Raw genomic sequence first — 19,252 nt, 5'->3', positions numbered from 1 at the left:
GACAGACCATGTGGTCTCAATAACCGTATCCTCCTCTTTGTCTTCATATTCTTCGTCTTTTTCGTCTTCGTCTCTGTCTTCTTCTTTTCCTTTCGGTTCTTCTTTGCTTTCTGTGTCTTCACCTTCTTCTCCTTCTTCGCCTTCCTCAAGGCCCTCTTCGTCTTCTTCTTTGGCTTTTTCTCTTCCATCTTTTTACTTCTTTATCTTCCCCTTTTTCTTCTACGTATTTCTTCCTCCTATTTCTCCTGCATCTTCTCCAATTCCTCACCCACGTACTCCTCCTTCTCCAATTTCTCCTTCAACCCTTGCTCCAATTACTTCTCTTGCTCCTCCTCGTTGCCCTCCTTCTCGTCTTCCCCTACTCCTCCTCCTCCTCCTCCTCCTCCTCCTCCTTCTCCCCCTGTTCGTCCTCCTCCCTACTTCTCCCCGGCACTTCCTCATCCTTGTCCTCCCCTCCTCGTCACCCTCCTTCCCGACTCCTCTCCATCCTTCTCCTTCCCCTCCTCTTTCTCCCTCCTCCTCGTCCTCCTCACCGATTCCTTCCCCTCTTCCCTTCTTCCCCTACTTCTCCACTTTTCATCTTCCTCCTCCTCCGATTCTACCTTTCCTCATCATTTCTCTTTTTTTATTGTGGTCACGTCCTCTGCTCTCCTCTCCAGTTCCCTCCCTCCTCCTCTCTCTCCATCTCTCTTCTCTCTCCCTCCCTCCCTCCCTCTGCTACACACACACACACACACACACACACACACACACACACACACACTTTTGAGGGCGGGTGATAACTTGTTTGTGGTCAGTGTGTGTGTGTGTGTGTGTGTGAGTGAGTGAGTGAGTGAGTGAGTGAGTGAATGAGTGACTCGGGAGTCCCGTCCACCGTGAGGGCCATGGCTCCCGAGCTGCAGGAGTGTGTGTGACCTCGTCCGGGAGCGCGTCAGTCTTCCTTCTGTTCCTGCGTATGTTTAGTTATTTGTTTGTGTGTGTGGATTTTTTTCATATAACTTTTTCTTGAGTAAAACATTTCGTTGTTTATTCGTGTGTATGTATGCATGTATCATGTAGGTCATTATGTTTATATATTTATTCTCTTGGCTGTCTCGTTATTTGTTGTTATCGGTGTTCCTCGTCGACGGTGGTGGGGGTGGGGTATTCCCTCGGATGAATAAAATCGCCTGGCGGCGGCTCCAACAAAGTGTATAAAGAAGTTGCTCAAGGGATCAAGTTTCTTCCGTATCTCATCCTCTTATCTTGTTGACAGATTTGTGACCCTTGTCATTCTCCTCTTCCTCCAAATTTTACTCCTCCTCTGTCAGCTCCTCCTCCTCCTCCTCCTCCTCCTCCTCCTCCTCCTCCTCCTCCTATTCTTCCTCTTTTACTTTCTTTTCCACCACGAACTCCTCCATCAAAATCTCCTCCTCTTCCTCCTCCTATTCCTCCTCTTTTTCCTTCTTTTCCGCCACGAACTCCTCCATCAAAATCTCCTCTTCTTCCTCCTCTTTTTCCTCCTCTTCCTCCTCCTCCGATTTTTACTCCATCTTTTTCTCCTGCAACTCCTCCTCAATTAAATGTTCCTCCTCTCCTCCCCTCCTCTTCTCCCCTCCTCGTTTCACTCTCCTCCCCTCCTCGTTCTCCTCTTACACGTCACCCTCATCTCAACATCTTGATATTCGCATTACCCTCTTTCCTCTATCATCCTCAAGCTCATCATCATCATCAAGATCAAGAGCAGCATCTTGACTGGAGTCCTCATACAGTTCCTACTTCATTCTTTTTGAAAAAAAAAAATGAATTAATAATGTTGTTAATCGAACAAAAAATATTCTCTTTGGGTTCATATAGTAATTATTCCGATTTTTTTCTCGATCCTTATATTTTGTTAATATATCTGCATACTCTGTACATTTTATTTATATTATATATATGCAATAATAAAGTTATAATAACTGATAATAATAATAACCAGTAATAACTATTAAAGTGAATATAACTGCCACCACCACTCCTATCACCCTCACCCTCCACGGTCACCACGATTGGCGTGCAAGGGTTCAAGTAGAGGGATGAGGAGGAGGAGGAGGAAGAGTGGGGGGGAGGTCCCCATTCGGAATCCTCAGGTTCCCCGACAAACCAACCAAGTTGACTTCCAATGAAACTGTATCATGGCTTCGAGGGAAACGATGGCGTTTACGCCATCTCTCAGTTCATACTGTTTGTGCATAATGACGTGGCCTGTCTTCGCTGTTTATGTTCCTGGGTAATTGCCTAAGGTCAAGTGGCCGCATGACATATTTAGTGTTATCATAATATGAATCATGCAGAATGAATGGTTGTGTGTGTGTGTGTGAGAGAGAGAGAGAGAGAGGGGGGGTGAGTGGGTGGGTGTATGTATGAGGGTCTGTGTGCTTATATGTATGGCTTTGAGGGTGAGTGTGGGTGTATGTGTGAGGGTCTGTGTGTGTGCGTGTGTATGTGTGTGTGTGTGTGTGTGTGTGTGTGTGTGTGTGTGTGTGTGTGTGTGTGTGTGAGGGTGAGTGGGTGTGTGTATGAATGAGTGTCTGCGTGTTTATATATGTGGCTTTGAGGGTGAGGGTCTGTGTGTTTATAAGTGTGAGGGTGCGTGTGTATATTAAATGTGTGGATGTGTGTATGTGTAAGGGTCTGTGTATGTATATGTGTGGATGTGTAAGGGTCTGTGTATGTATATGTGTGTGGGTGTGAGGGTGTGTTACACATATCAACTTTTGTACAGCAGGCCATCCAAAATTTGGAAATGAAAACCAAAAATAAATCTGAAAAAATCCTAACACCCCCTTTTTGGGGGGCCAATTTTTGCTTAAAATGACAAAGGATTACAAAGGCGGAGCATGCCGACAGGAGACCTTTTGGTCCATACCAAGGTCGGATGCGAAAAAAATAATAAAGATAAATAGATAAATAAATTAATAAATAAAAATGTAATAAAGTAAATAATAATGAAAAGAATAAATGCATAGTTATAGCTAAACAATAAACAAACAGGTAAATACTAAATAATGATAAATTCACATATAACTAATAATAAATGAGAATCAAGCAAATGATAATAAACAAACAGACAAATGATAACAAAACAAATAAACAAATAATATAAAACAAATGACAGTCATTACAGCATCTTGCTTAGGTGCTTATCTAAATGATTCTTAAAGCTTCGAACTGAACTACATTGCACTGCCTCTGCAGGAAGTTTAATGCATTCATTAACTACACGGCTGGCGAAGTTGTTTCTACTCGCTTCCAAATTAAAGCTATTCCCTGACAGTTTGAAACCATTGTTTCTTGTCTGATTCTCATTCAGTGTGAAAGTTTTGTCACTTTTGATGTTATCAATTCCTTTTAGAATCTTAAAGACCTGTATCAAGTTACCTCTAAGTCTACTTTTTTTAGGGAAAAGAGATTCGTATGTTTTAGTCAATATTCGTATGATTTATTTTTTATATTTGGATGTTAAGTTTATTTTGCCTTTGCCATTAAAGAGAGGTAATGTTGTCACATCCTTGACTACGGTGATAAGGTTTTGTGTTGTAATGGTGTTTTGAGCAGCAGGTGAATTTTCTAAAGAGTTGTTAGCAGAAATAGGAGGTTTGGTGTATTTGAATTGAGCGTAGAGTGGCTTCGTGTACAGGATCGGTATGTCGGTTCAGAGAGGGGTTTTGACACATTTATTGACTAATAAGAAAAATGGGTAGTGACCGTGTTGGTCCTAGGTGATAATGAGAACGGAAAAAAATATCTACTTGGTCAAGATGATGTCGTAGTGTTAGTAGATGAAGGTGATGCAGTGGGACGAATCGGTGGTAAGGTGCACTGCTGGAAACGGGGAGTAGAGTGTATTGGCTGGTGACTAGAAAACTTATATGTATATATATATATATGTGTGTGTGTGTGTGTATGACATATACAAAATAAATACGGGAGATGGAGATCTTGCGAAGGTAGATGCGTGAAGTTGTGGGTGGGGGGGGGGGTTGTTCATGCCGCGACGATCGTTGGCGCGTCGAAGATGATCGTTGGCTGTTGGTGCAGTGACGTAAGAAGCGCGATACGATGTTCAAGAAGAGAGTTCGTCCAACTCGTGCGATGGTGGAGTAGGAGGTCGTCCAACTCGTCTCGGTGTTGGCGTGTAGGCGGCGGTCGTCATGGATGCTAAAGAATGCTGTGAGGAGGGTTTTCCTCGTAGTAGATGCTAGAAGATGCAGCGAAGCAAAGTAGTTGTGGTTCGTAATAGGATGCCGGATGAAGAGGGGTTCGCTCATAGTGCTTGTACGATGGAGTGAAGCAATGCAGCGGTGCTTCGTAGTGATGCTGGGTGATGCACAGCGTGAAAGTAGGACTCTTCGCCTCGTAGTAGGATCCTGGACGATGCAGCAAAGAGGGGTTGTCTCGTATTTATGCTTGACGATGCATAAATGCTGGATTTTCGCGAAGATGTAGAATTGAGAGATGACTATGTTCAACTGGAGCCGCTGTCGTAGAGTTGTTGCTTCAGAGGAATGGTAGATTAGTTTCTATCTACATTATTAAGGTACTGGTGTTTGGAGAAGCAAAATCCGAACGATGTCTTTACTGTCCCAGTGTTCTCTCTACAGATATGGAGCACTCTCCGAGGAAAAATCGGGGAGTTGCCAGAATGATAATTTGTACATGTTTACAAGGGTTGCCATATTTACATTGTGAAGAATATAGAAAGGTCGCGTCGGCTTGAGCGACGATGACAAGCGCCGTTTCCATTGTAGTCGAGGAGGGCGGACTCTTGTCCGACGCAGGTGTCAGGGCGTTTTCCCCCGAAACGCTGGCGGCTTCCATTGTTCGAGCAGGTGTTGTCTGGAGGCCTTGTCCTCGGGTCACTAGGAACAATAGAATGTCCCTTGCTTGAGATCCGGAGGAAACAATAGAGGGTCCTTCGAGAGTTTGAAGACGTTGGAGTACTTCTCGCTCCATGTGCGTGTGTGCACGCGTGTGCACGCTGGACACCCAAAGGGTTGCCAACAGACAAGCGCGACCGGAGCTGTATGAGCTATATGTCATGTGGCATCCTATTAGCACTGGCCATGACGACATGGTCAGCCTAGCCATGGCGCCACAACTGGAACAGCCGTAATTGTGCATCGGCCTGCAGTGACGGTGGACGTGGGACCTAGAGGTTGCCTGGCGGTGGAGGAGCGGGTGGCACTCCGGTGACAGGCAGGACCTGGGCGGAAGGCGGAGGGGACGGGGAGGTCGGTGAGAGGCTCGGTTGTGGGGGGGGGGGGTTGTGCAGGTGGCAAAGGCTACGAGAGATTGCATGGTGTCCGCTATTTTATAGATTTTCTCGCGGTCCTCTCTCCGTTTATCTTGCATCACCGCTATGATCTGTCCAAAGTTACCGCCACCGTCCCACAAAAATGCGTCTTTGTTCCATATTACTCGGCTGGGTGGGCGTGGACTGTGTGGGTTGTGGTCGCGGCGGGTAGTGCTCTGCCGAGAGGCTCAGTATCCTGGCGAATGAGATGCAAGACCTCTTTGTTTGCACCACAACGTATCTACGAAAGCTCGTCACACTGTTGCACGGCACTGCACTCACTGTCCAGCATGCACACTGTCGTCTAGTTCCGCCAACACTTTGGTCACGCACGCGCCACCTAATCGTGTATCGTCACGTTACTGTCACTCGTTCACGCCTGCGCCTCCGATTAATGTATCGTCGCTTTTGTTTCACTGTTGCAAGATAATCCTACTCACTGCGCCACGTTGCAAGCTATGTTGCAGGGGTGCGACAGTGAAACGCAAGTGGGACTATTTACGCGTTTGTTAATCGGCAGGCAAGGCGCACAGGAGGGCGCAAGGTGCGCGCAGGAATGCTAACGGGTATCTGTCGGCGTGGGCTCCGAAGTGGCGCGTCCTTCGCTTCACAGGGCGAAGACGTTGCCACATTTCATATAGGTATGTTTGCAACTCTTCCTAGCAGCTCCGCGCTCTGGGAACTGTTACGTGCGTGTGACATCGGCATGCTTTTTAAATGCCTGCATTCCTACTTACATTCCATCTTATTCCTAATAGATGCCTTTTTAAGTAGTCATTTGTGTCTATGTGGCACCGTGGTCACGCCTGGTATGCGTGACCCTACGTGACCCTCTTGCATAGCTGGCCGTATGAAAAGGGGCATTGTTGGCCATATGAAACGGCCCTTGTACGAGAAGCGTCACTGCTGGTTAGGGTATCACCATGTCGCGCCACAACAATATGGTACATCACATGCTACAGTACATTATACCACACCCCATACGATATATATGTATATATATTTATATATATATATATATATATATATATATATATATATAATGTATATATATATATATATGTATCTTTATTCAGTGTAGATGTATATATATGTATGTATATATATATATATGTGTATGTATATATATATATGTATGTATATATATATGTATATATATATATATATATATTTATATATCCGATAATTTTTATGACAGTTGCATGCAGGATTCGAACCCACTGCTATCGGCCACCCGTAAGATTACCTTCACAGAGCCTTAGACCACTACACCATCAGACACTTAAAAGCCTTGAAACCTGGAATCGAACTGATTCCCGAGCATAGGAAAGATCACTAATCTGCGACCCCAATTCCTGTTTTACACAAGGCCCAAGTGCACCAGGTGGCAAGGGGTAAGGATCGGAACAAATCCCTTTCACGCATTTCGCCATTGTAACTATGAGAGAAATTCGCTAGTAACAGCGACATCAATCCGGTAATTTTTATGACAGTCGCATGCAGGATTCGAACCCAATGCTATCGGCCACCCGTAAGATTACCTTCACAGAGCCTTAGACCACTACACCATCAGGGTTTTGTTCTGATCCTTACCCCTTGCCATCTGGTGCACTTGGGCCTTGTGTAAAACAGGAATTGGGGTCGCAGATTAGTGATCCTTCCTATGCTCGGGAATCAGTTCGATTTCAGGTTTCAAGGCTTTTAAGTGTCTGATGGTGAAGTGGTCTAAGGCTCTGTGAAGGTGATCTTACGGGTGGCCGATAGCAGTGGGTTCGAATCCTGCATGCGACTGTCATAAAAATGATCGGATTGATGTCGCTGTTACCAGCGAATTTCTCTCTCATATATATATATATATATATATATATATATATATATATATATTTGTGTGCATACTCGTATGCATACTGTTTAATATGTATATGAATATTTCTATGTGTATTCTTGTTTGTGCTCACTTATTTGTTTTTATTTATTTATTTTTCTTTTACTTTCCAGGTAATGAATGGTTTCTGTCAGGATCTGAACCACGTGCACTATGCATTTGTGAACATTATGTAGGTGAGGAAATAGATGCATGCAGAGGGGTCGGGGGATGCATGGTAGGGAGCCGTAGCATAATTTTTTATATATTCATATTTATCTGTTTATTTATTTATTTGTTTGATCTATTTCCTGCCGGACTTCGTTTCTCCTAAGTCCTTTTCCTCTTCTTGTTCTTCTTCCTCTTCATCATCATATTGACCCTCTTCGTGTTCCTCTTCCTCCACATTATTCCTCCTCTTTACTGCTCGTTTTTACTATTACTCCTGCTGCTCTTCCTTCCCTTCCTCTTCCTCCTCCTTCTTCATCTTCCTCCTACCTCCTCCCCTCCTCCTCCTCTTCCTCTTCTTCCTACACCCCCCCTCTAACTCTACATCCTTCCTTCTTCCTCCTCTTCCTTCTTTTCTCCCTTTTCTTCGTGTTCCTTCCCCTTCTACCTCCTCGTCCTCTTAATCCTTCATTTTCCTACTTCCTCCTCCTCCTCTTTCTCCTCCCCCTCTTCCTCTCTGTGGAAAGCACCTGACCAGGTGAGTTATGGTCTGGAAGCGTTGACCCAGGAGAAAACGAGTCGGGGCGGAGTTGGGGGGGGGGGGCATTCCCACTTCCCTCCCTCCCTCCCTCCCTCCCTCCCTCGGGAAGAGAATAAAGGGAGGGAACTCTTTATCTTGCCCACCTGGACATTTTTACTCCATTCACGTAACAACCTCCTTTGTGATATTGTGAATGGGGTGGGACACATTTTTATGTCGTTCCCGTCTTCTTCATGTTCGTCTTTTCTTCTACTTCTACTCTCCGTCTTCTCCCTCTTCGTCTTGTTTGGCTTCTTCAACTTCGTCTTCTTGTTCATCCTCTTCGTCTTCTTGTTCATCCTCTTCGTCTTCTTCGCCGTCAGCGATTTCTTCTTTTTCTTCTACTTCTTCATCTTCTTCTTCTTCTTCTTCTTCTTCTCCGTCTTGTTTGGCTTCTTTTTCATCCTCTTCGTCATCTTCGTCGTCAGCGACTTCTTCTTTTTCTTCTTCTCCGTCTTCTTTTTCATCTCCGTTTTCTTCTTCTTCATTTTCGCCTTCTTCATCATCGTCTTCATCTTCATCCTCTTCGTCTTCTTCTCCGTCTTCTTCTTCTCAGTCTTCTTCTTCTCAGTCTTCTTCCCCGTCTTCATCTTCATCCTTTCCGTCTTCTACGTCTTCTTCTTCTTCTTCTTCTTTTTCTTCTTCATTTTCGCCTTCACCATCGTCTTCATCTTCATCCTCTTTGTCTTCATCCTCTTCGTCTTCTTCTTCTCCGTCTTCTTCTTTGCCTTCTTCATCATCGTCTTCATCTTCACCCTCTCCGTCTTCTTCTTCTTCTTCTTCATCCTCTTCGTCTTCTTCTTCTCTGTCTTCTTTTTCTTCATCTTTGCCTTCTTCATCATCGTTTTCATCTTCATTCTCTTCGTCTTCTTCTCCGTCTTCATCTTCATCCTCTCTGTCTTCTTTTTTTTTTTTCTTTTTCTTCTTCTTCTTTTACTCCTTCATTTTCGCCTTCATCATCGTTTTCATCTTTATCCTTTTCGTCTTCTTTTTCTCAGTCTTCTTCTTCTTCTCCGTCTTTTTCTTTTTCTTCATCTTCACTTTCATCATCGTCTTCATCTTCATCCTCTTCGTCTTCTTCTCCGTCTTCTTCTTCTCCGTCTTCATCTTCATCCTCTTCGTTTTCTTCTCCGTCTTCTTCTTCTTTTTCTTCTTCTTTTTCTTCTTCTTCTTCATTTTCGCCTTCATCATCGTCTTCATCTTCATCCTCTTCGTCTTCTTTTTTCTCCGTCTTCTTCTTCGCCTTCTTCTTCATCGTCTTCGCCTTCTTCTTCATCGTCTTCATCTTCATCCTCTTCGTCTTCTCCGTCTTCATCTTCATCCTCTTCGTCTCCTTCTCCGTCTTCTTCTTCTTCTTCTTCTTCTTCTTTTTCATTTTCATTTTCGCCTTCATCATCGTCTTCATCTTCATCCTCTTCGTATTCTTTTTCTCCGTTTACTTCTTCTCCGTCTTCTTCGCCTTCTTCATCATCGTCTTCATATTCATCCTCTTCGTCTTCTTCTTTTCCGTCTTCATCTTCATTATCGTCTTCATCTTCATCCTCTTCGTCTTCTTCTCCGTCTTCTTTTTCTTCATCTTCGACTTCTTCATTATCGTCTTCATCTTCATTCTCTTCATCCTCTCCATCTTCTTCTTCTTATTCTTCGCCTTCTTCATCATCGTCTTCATCTTCGTCTTCGTCTTTTTTTCCGTCTCCTTCATCTTCGTCTTCATTATTTTCTTTTTCATCTTCGTCTTCTTCTACTTCATCTTCCTATTCATGGGCCAGTGGCGGATACCTGCTTGATGGACGCCATATAGAATCATCTTCCCGCCGTCCTTATTGAGATCAGGCATGGGATATGGACATATGGAGTGCGTTAGTTTTAAGAAGACAGTACTGTATATTAGGGACTATAGTCACGCCTCTACGGACCCTAGTCGCTCAGTATTCTTTTATGACCGGATACTGGATTTGCGTCTTCCAAATGCATGTACAACCTTGGGAGTACTGCCTATGTATGTGCTCGGGAGTGAGCAAAATCGCCAGACCGAGAGCAGCATGAAGGAGAAGAAGGCCGGGGGGTGGGGGTGGGGGTGGAGTGGGGGTTTAGTGGCACCCGCTACGCGAGGGGCCAGGGCACCCCAGGCAGTTAATATGTCGAGGGAACCGGAGGGGGGAGGGGGAGAAGGGTTAAATTGGGTAGTTTGGTTTAAGTAGATAGAGTTATGTGTCTTGCCTTGATGAGATGGGGCATGTTAAGGTGTGTGTGTGTGTGTGTGTGTGTGTGTGTGTGATTCACCATGGTCTTTGGGTCACGTGTTGGACTCGTGATCGACGGATATTTCCCTCCCGAAAGAGAGCTCAGAGCTCGTATATGACCGGTCTATGGGTAATGCTGTGACCTTACACGCACACACACACCCAACTCCCCGCCCACAGAATTGGAGTAACAACCCGCAGCGCAGCGATACTGAAATTAATTCAGCCCTGGGCGGGATTCGAACCCAGACCTCCGTAATGGCTGCCGGGAACTCTACCAACTGCGCCACGAGAACGTGTGTGTGAGTGTGTGTGTGTGTGTGTGTGTAAAATATATTTGGTGAATCAAGCCTTTGAAGAAGATTAGAAATTATTTAAGTACGTTTGTGTGTGTGTGTGTGTAAAACATATGTGGTGAAGCGAGCCTTTGAAGAGGATTACAAGTGCGCGCGCGCGCGTGTGTGTGTGTGCGTGTGTGTGTGTGTGTGTGTGCGTGCGCGCGCGCGTGCGTGTGTGCAGTTGCGTAGGCGTACAGAAATAAAAATAAAGAAGACAAAGAATATACAAGATAAGGACAGTGGTATGCGTCTGTCTAGAATATCCTGGGCTGTGGGAGGGGGAAGGGAGAGAGGAAACATGTCGTGGGGGGGAAATGGAGATGGAGGAGTTGAGGTTGACTGAGTGGAATGCGAGGAGGAAAGACGAAGCGGCAGCCTCCTGCTTCACCCCCATTTTCTGGTCTTCTCCTTCACCTTCGTCTTCTTCTTCGCTTTCTCCTTCTTCATTGTCTCCTTCTTCACCCATTCCTTCTTCTTCGCCTTTTTTAATCCTCCTCCTCCTCCTTCGCCTTCTTCTTTTTCGCCCTTTCCTTCTTTGTGTTTCATCGTCTTCTTCGCCATTTTCGTTGTCCTCTCCACTTTCGCCTTCTTCCACTTCTCTTCCTTCGCCTTCTTTTCCTTCTACTCCTTCTCTTCCTCCTCGTCCTCATCTTCTTCTTCTTCTTCTTCATTTCCTTTCTGTGCAAATTTCAGTCTTCCAATGACCTCAGGACGTTTCCTGCAATCCGAGAGTGCGTCCATGTTACTCAGCTGACTTCTCCGGCATCAGTAGGTCTAAGACGAGAAGTTAAGGAGCCGATGAAGAGCAGTTAAGGGGCACTCAAGCGAGCAGGGGAGAGGAAATGAGGAAGGTGAGGGGAAGGAGGAACAGGAAGTGGGAGGTGAGGAAGGAGGAGGAGGAGGAGGAATGTGCCCCGTACTCTTCCCTCGTAACTTCTCTCACACCGACACACCTCCCTGAAAAGAACACACGTACACATGAGCGCACACGCACAATTGAATAAAATCGCTTGGCGGCAAGGGAAGTACCATCCCTTCGCTGTAGTAACGCTGTGATATAAAGTTATTTTGAGTTTAGCCAAAATAAAATATGTAAAGGGTCTTCCTCCCCCTCATTCTCCCCCACTCCCCCTTTTTTCCTGAAAAAAGAATCGTTTGACGTAAGACAGACTAAAGATACAAGATGGTGGCCGGCCCTAGCGAGGACGGCACCCGCCCGTGCCTGTTGGCATTGATGGCTTCCACCACCGTCTCCTCTCCTTGACAACACTTCCAACAGCGATTGCAAGTCTTTGAGGAGCCAAGGTAAAACGAATACTATAAGGTACGTTGAGCACACACACACCTCCGCGCACCTCCACCGTGACGTCATAGGAAATGCAGAGGGGGAGAGTGAGAGGTGAAAGAAAATGTAAACTTTAAAGAAAAACATCTGTATGTATGGTAGACTTTAAAATTACACTATGATGTTCACAATGATGAAATTACTCAGTATCACTTTCTTATCCTCAAATTATCTGTATCTGAGATATGACCGCCAGAAAAGTTACAAAAATGTTTTCCATGCTTTCACATTAGGTGGATTATATCAATATGACGAGTTATTAGATGGGATGATGTCAAGCGTGGATTTTATATGTAGACCTTTATCTCCACCAAGCTCAGTTATGTTTTAACCGGATTCTTTAGTCTGTTTATTTGCAATTGAATGAAAATTTCAGGAAATATTGTTAATAAATAGTTACTTTCAAAATGACGGCTGTATACATATCCAGATGACCGAGTATTGTGTGTGCCACATAATTCAATCCATTTCTTTCTAAGTTTTTTATCTTTGGGAAGTGAAAAGAAATGTATATTTTTATCACCTTCCAGTCTAACGGTATTGCACTTCTGCATTATACAAACTGTTGGCATTTTTATATGTTATTTGTCTGCCTTAGCTACCCCTTTATTCAGAAGATGGAGCTTCGCTCCACACACTCTGGTGTGTGAGTGACTGACAGCTCTCGACCCGCGGAACCCTGGTCTCGATATTTACGTTGACGTCATCATCTACCTGCGCAGTGGAGAGGTTTTCTGGCTCTCCCTCATCCCCCCGCTAACGTACCTTATAGTATTCGTTTTACCTTGTGAGGAGCCACCAGTTGTGTTGTTACAGTAATTAACAAGAGTATCGCAAGAGGGCGTGGTGGCCTAGCTGTTGGCATCAAGGTCTAGACAAGAACAGGTCACTTCATTCGGTAAAGGAAGCTAGCGATGTGACCTCATCAAGATTCTTTTCTTTCTTGTTGTCGTAATCCGAAAGAACCTTGCGCACCTCTACAAGAGGCCAACGGACCTTGACCTCGTTGTATTCCTCAACGATGTCTTAAAATACTCCCCTTAACTCCCCCAGGAGCTTACAACTTCCAGTACTCCTTCTTCAGGGTACTCCCTTTGCCCTCCTCCTCCTCCCCTTTCTCCTCCTACCCCAAGAGTCCGCCGTTCTTTCACCAGACTCAATTGTGCGGTCGTTCTCAAGCCTTTGTTTTCTTGTTTGTTGACATTGTCACGAGCGATTTGTTACACACGACGGCCCATGTCACTCCCAGCCCCCCCCCCCCCCCACACACACACACATGTTCATCTTCTGCTCGGTATGACAAGTTCCTTTTTGTTGGAACAAACCGGGAGACAACCTAAGGCCCATTTTTTCCCCTGAATTTTTACGAAAATTTTATTTTTCATAAGACATTATCTCATATAAAATATTAAGAATTTTTATTGTAATATTATATTGAGTTTTTAGAATTTTATTTTGGTCCTTTTTTTAAGGACCATGGGCACATGGAGTACATCTGCTTAGGGCCGTACTTTTAAACCTTTTCGCCAGTTCTGGCGATCACTTTCAACCATTAGTCTAGAAAGAAGACTTCTATTAATTTTGTTAATTATAGTTACAAAAATATTGGTAAGTTTTGTAGATAAGCTGATAAGTCAAATACACTTAACCAGAACATCAGGTAAAACTCTACCTTCTAATGGTAAATAACATTTTCCAGAGCTGACGGGAGGTTAAGCACGGCCATAAGGAACTTTTAGAAAGATAAAACTTGCTCTCAAGAAAGAAAATGGAAGAAAAAACTTATTTAAAAAGTTATTGATGCAAAATAAATTACTTCCTATTAAAAAAATAAAAGAATTTCATTTTTTCATACTTTCTCTTAGTAAAAAAGGTTACTTATTTAAGAATTTATTGATGCAAAATAAACTGCTTCCTATTTGAAAAACAAAAGAATTGAATTTTTCCTACTTTCTCTAAGTAGAAAAAAGGTTACTTTGAATGCCATTTATTGAAACATTCACCCATATGAAGTCCGACATTACATGCTTTACGTTCTTTTGAAACTTTTTTCTTACAAGACAGCATTTCCTTTGTTTCCATCCTTCAGCTCAATCAAGAATGTCTCTTGTACTGTAGAAGAAAACCTAATTTCTGGTATTACTCTTGCAAAAAATACTTTTGGTCGTCCAGGATTTTTGGGAGCAGAATCAAGATAGTTGCAAAAAAGCTCTGCCTATCCAAGAAAATTCTGAGGTTTTCTTTCTTTTGTTCTTTGTGTTATTTGTTCTTCAAAGTCAAAATAATGAAGTTCAACACTTCCTAGCACATCTGGCAATGTAAAGTTTAGGTCTTTGTTTTCATCATCTAAAATCTCATCATTAAAGTTTTCCTCATCCATTAGTTCACTTAGTGGCGGAGGATTTCAACTATATTGATGAATTGTTCATCAGTAGGAGTCATTTTGTTCTCCATGTTCTACAGTTTCATGAAAATAGAATGATTTAATTGGAAATGTGAAAGACATGGAGTATCAGAAAAAATAGATTATAGTGTGTATATATATATATATATATATATATATATATATATTTATATACTCATATATATATAGATAATTATGTTCACAAAAAAGCTCTTGTAACTGACCTCTTGAAAGCTAATAATGTCAAACTATTTCCATTTAGTAAATCCAGAAATTAACCATTGCAATATCAAGCAAATTTGTGAATAAAGGGAAGTACAAATTCTAAGATCTAACAGAAATACAGTATTTTTGAATAAGCCAGTCTTAGTGATCCACTCCTCCCATGTATTTGTATGACAAATTGCTGGGGAACAAGTATTTCCTTTTTCTGACTGGTTGACCATCTTTTAGCACTTCCAACTGGAGTTACAGACTGATGATTGCTTCCAATTGTGAAAATTCTGTTATCATGCCACTTAAAAAAAAAAGTAAGGTTTCTCCACAAATCTGTAGTCATAAGAACCACAGTCTTCCTTTTTCAAGAATTGATCATCTTTCAGAGGACATTTGGATGTTCTTTTCAAACATTTGTACCTCTGATTCTGATTCCTAAGGACTTCATTTGGACAAACTGGTCGAAACTAGAAAATAAATTGTCAACATTTCATGATCATTTGGATTCTCTAGGTGACTGATCATAGATAAAACCACTTGTACCTAGGCTCTCATTATTCTTGGTATTTGAAGTGGATTTTATTTGCTTTCCTTGATATAGATCTGCTTGAAAACAATATCCACTAGTGGCACAACACAAGTCTTATTGGTTTGCCTTATGAACTGTTTCAGAGAATTTCTTCCATAGTATCTTATGATCTGCTCAGCTATTGATAGTTCCTTTGCAAATACACCAAAACCTTTTGAATATCTCATTCAAAACATCAGCTAGTGGTCTACAATTAAATCCTTTATCATCTTTATGGCTTTCTGCATTTTCATTGTTAATAAAATGAAGGAACTTTTTGATGGTTAGAAATCTATTTCTTAACATTGTCTTTCTAATTATCTAAGTTTCTAAGTCTTCATCAGTACTGCAGTAATGCTGTTCACTAGGTAGTCTGTGGTACCTGTAAAAAAGTATTCAAAATATTTTTTTCAGTTTATTGACTTCAAAATAATGCACATTTTTTGTGTGGAATATGTGAAAGATTCTCAGCAAATTTGATCTAGCAAATCATCTAGATATAGAAAAAAAAAATTCTTATCTTTCATTGATTTCATGCTTTCATTTGATCCATCAGTAGTTGGCATTGCAAATTTGGTGAAGTTGGGCTCTGCCTATCTAAGAAAATTCTGAGGTTTTCTTTCTTTTGTTCTTTGTGTTATTTGTTCTTCAAAGTCAAAATAATGAAGCTCAACACTTCCTAGCACATCTGGCAATATAAAGTTTAGGTCTTTGTTTTCATCATCTAAAATCTCATCATTAAAGTTTTCCTCATCCATTAGTTCACTAAGTGGCGGAGGATTTCAACTACCGTATATTGATGAATTGTTCATCAGTAGGAGTCATTTTGTTCTCCATGTTCTACAGTTTCATGAAAAAAGAATGATTTAATTGGAAATGTGAAAGACATGGAAAAATAGATTATAATATATATATATATATATATATATATATATATATATATATATATATATATACATATATATATTTATATACTCATATATATATATATATAGATAATTATGTTCACATGTAAAGTCTGTCCATGCAAGCAATTATCTTTATATTGTGTATCCAAAGAAAATGGGAAAAATGGCAGCCACATGCCCATGGTCCTTATTTCAGGACCAAACTTTCAGAGCATGCTATATTTCAGTATCTTAATTTTAAAGATCTTTTTTATTTCATAGAGCAGCTAGAAAATTATTTGTAGCTCCTGGTCTTTATTGCATTGCCTGTGCCACTATGCTTTCCATCAGCAGAGATGATGAAGAAAATGGTAGCTGTTGCCAACAATATATTTTGCACTTAGAATTCAGATGGTAGCGGTTACCAACAGTATATTTTACACTTATTATTGTAACATCTGTCTGTTTACATTTTATATACATGAGGGAACGGAGTATAGACACTCAGTACTGTATTTACTTTAACTATATAAATATATATAAGTGATGAATTATAATGGCTACTATCTTTATATGATTGAATCTGCTGGTTGAAAACGCAGGTGTTCTCGGTGGTTGACCCTCAGGTCAAGCCAACTTAACCGCAGGTCAAATCACACAATAGTGTGTCCCGTTGAAACTTGCTGCTACCACCAAGATCTGATGTTGTGTAGCTAATGCATGCGCATGCACGTATGTACTCTAGTATAGAATGAATCAATGACAATGTACAGGCATTTCTTGCAACTGATGCTCGGCATGGCACCCATTTGTTGACCACAGCGAAGTTAATGTTCAAATAAGATAAAAGTATAATAATTTGACATATAAGATAAATGTAAATGGGTTTTGGGCAATTTCATTATTGGGAAATACTACTATTTGGAGAAGAAAGTACAAATGAGAGATTGGGTGGTGGGAGTAAAATTAAGATGATCTTGGAATTGATTTGCTCTAACATTTTGACCAACTTGGTCTTCTTCAGAGAGTTATCTATAGTTTTTACAATGGTTACAATTTATATCACTTTTGAAGGATACTCGGTCAGGTTATAGCGCCTGGGTGGTGATCAGTTGTCCCTTGTTCCACCTGTCTCGTCACGTTTAGTACAAGGACACTTGCTACCCTTGATAAGCAAATAAATCCATCTCTTCCACTGGTGTTTTCACTAGTATTCATGTATGCAGCTTTGATTGTTTTTCTTGTCTTGTTCTCTAAACCCTTTTCAAGAACTTAAACCTCCTTCCAGTGGGGTAGGTGACCATGTTTTTCCAAATGCTGGACAAGAGAGTTTGAAGACCTGTGTGCTTTAAGATCATTCTTGTGTTCAGATAGGCAATTATCTAGACCCCCACTTGACTCTCTGAAATATGAAGCTGAACATCCTTTACACAGGATTTGATAGATGACACTTTAACTCTTTATTAGGACCTTTTTCTTGTCTTTTAACAATTTTCCCTATTTTATTGGATGAGACTTTAGCTGTTTTCATTCCACATTTTATGAAGAAGTTGTTGATGTCTTCAGTGTTTATTGAGTTGGGTTTCCTATATACTGCAAATTTTATCTCCTTTCCACTAACAGGGGTAATTTTTTCCACTATTTTTCAGGTCATAGCAGGTGTGTGAAGAGAGGATTTTTTTTTTTTTCTTCTTCCTCTTCCATTTGAGCCTTCAGAATATGTTGCAGTACTGTATATACTTAGATAAAATCAATTACATTAAAAGATCATTCAGAGAATCAAAATATCATAGTGGCCAAATCTGCAGGATGAAGGATAAGGTTATGGAAATTCACAATAGGAGGACAAATGCCCATAAAATTGAGAATGGGAAAAAATCCATCTACATTACAGTTCCCAACTTGATAAACACTGAAGACATGACAGATTCCTCAGGTGGAATGAAAACAGCTAAAGTCTCATCCAATAAAATAGGGAAAAAATTTAAAAGACAAGAAAAAGGTCCTAATATGGAGTCAAGTGTCATCTGTCAAATCCTGTGTAAAGGATGTTCAGCTTCATATTTCGGAAAGTCAAGTCAGAGTCTAGATAACCACCTATCTGAACACAAAAATGACCTTAAAGCACACAGGACTTCAACTCTTTTGTCCAGTATTTGGACAAACATGGTCACCTGCCCCACTGGAAGGAGGCTTAAGTTCTTCTAAAGGGTTTAGAGAAGACAAGAAAAACAGTTGAAACTGCATACATAAATACTAGTGAAAACACCATGTGGAACACAGGACAACTGATCAACGCCCAGGTGCTATAACCTGACCGAGTACCCTTCAAGGGTGATATAAATTGTAACCTATATAAAAACTATAGATTGCTATCATTTCAAAAGGTTTACTTGGGGGTGGGTAATTTAACATAGGAACATGACAACTAATACTGTATGACCTTTGTGAGATGCACTAGAATGACATTTGTCAGTGTAAGAATGACTATCTTTCCTCATAGTGATCCAAAAATACTGGATGCTTGTCTTTGCCTGGGTGAGCTGCTATAATGGAATCATGAAGGAGATAGAGTACATCAGGAATGAGTACATCTGGTACTACAATTTGATCTATTGATCTGTTTGGCATGTGTTTGGTTTCAAGTGTTGACTGATGATACAAAATATCATCAAGAAGAATGTAATTCTCTAAGTGAGGAGGTAAGGTATCACTATCTGTGGTGTCACTTGATTTGGGGAAATATATCAAACGCTTCCATAGAGGATCGGAGTGTTGAGTTGTATAAAAGCACTCACAAGTAAGATTTAATGACTGAGGAATGTTATGGATAGTTGCTACCTTTCTGCTCCATGTATCAGCAACAACATCTGCTTTGCCTGGAACATAAATGAAATTGAGTTTGAACTCTTGAATATGAAAAACTAATGAGTAAATTTTCCTGAGAGGTTCTTGCCTTTGAACAGTTGTAAAAGTGCTTGATGGTCTGTATGGATCATAATCTCATACCCTAGAATGATTTCTTTAAAATGTCAGTGAATAAATAACTGTTAATGCCTCTAATTCAGGTAATTCAGGTACTGAATAATTATTTTCTGTTTTGTTCAGTGGGCGACTAGCATAAGTAATAGATTTTTTAAGTTTACCATGTTTATGCATGAGTACAGCACCTAATCCTTTTGAGGGTGCATCAGTGTATTAGTTAATGCATATTTTAGATCAAGGAAAGGTTTCTCTTGTTCAGAAGTCTAAAGAAATTTAACATCTTTTTTAAGTAAGGAAGTAAGGGGTTCTGCAACTTTTAAGTAGTCCTTTATGAACC

At 41.2% G+C, this 19,252-nt stretch overlaps 1 protein-coding gene across 7 annotated transcripts in view; it reads left to right on the top strand.

Annotated features, from left to right (window-relative positions):
* fra (neogenin protein frazzled) overlaps positions 1-19,252 on the top strand; it is a 569,771-nt gene that overhangs the window by 108,692 nt on the left and 441,827 nt on the right. The gene's annotated exons all lie outside the window — the stretch shown is intronic.

This window comes from Oratosquilla oratoria, chromosome 16, assembly GCF_046742065.1.
Source record: "Oratosquilla oratoria isolate Oo_2021 chromosome 16, ASM4674206v1, whole genome shotgun sequence".
Classification (NCBI taxonomy): domain Eukaryota; kingdom Metazoa; phylum Arthropoda; class Malacostraca; order Stomatopoda; family Squillidae; genus Oratosquilla; species Oratosquilla oratoria.
This window is presented reverse-complemented; position numbering and strand designations above follow the sequence as displayed.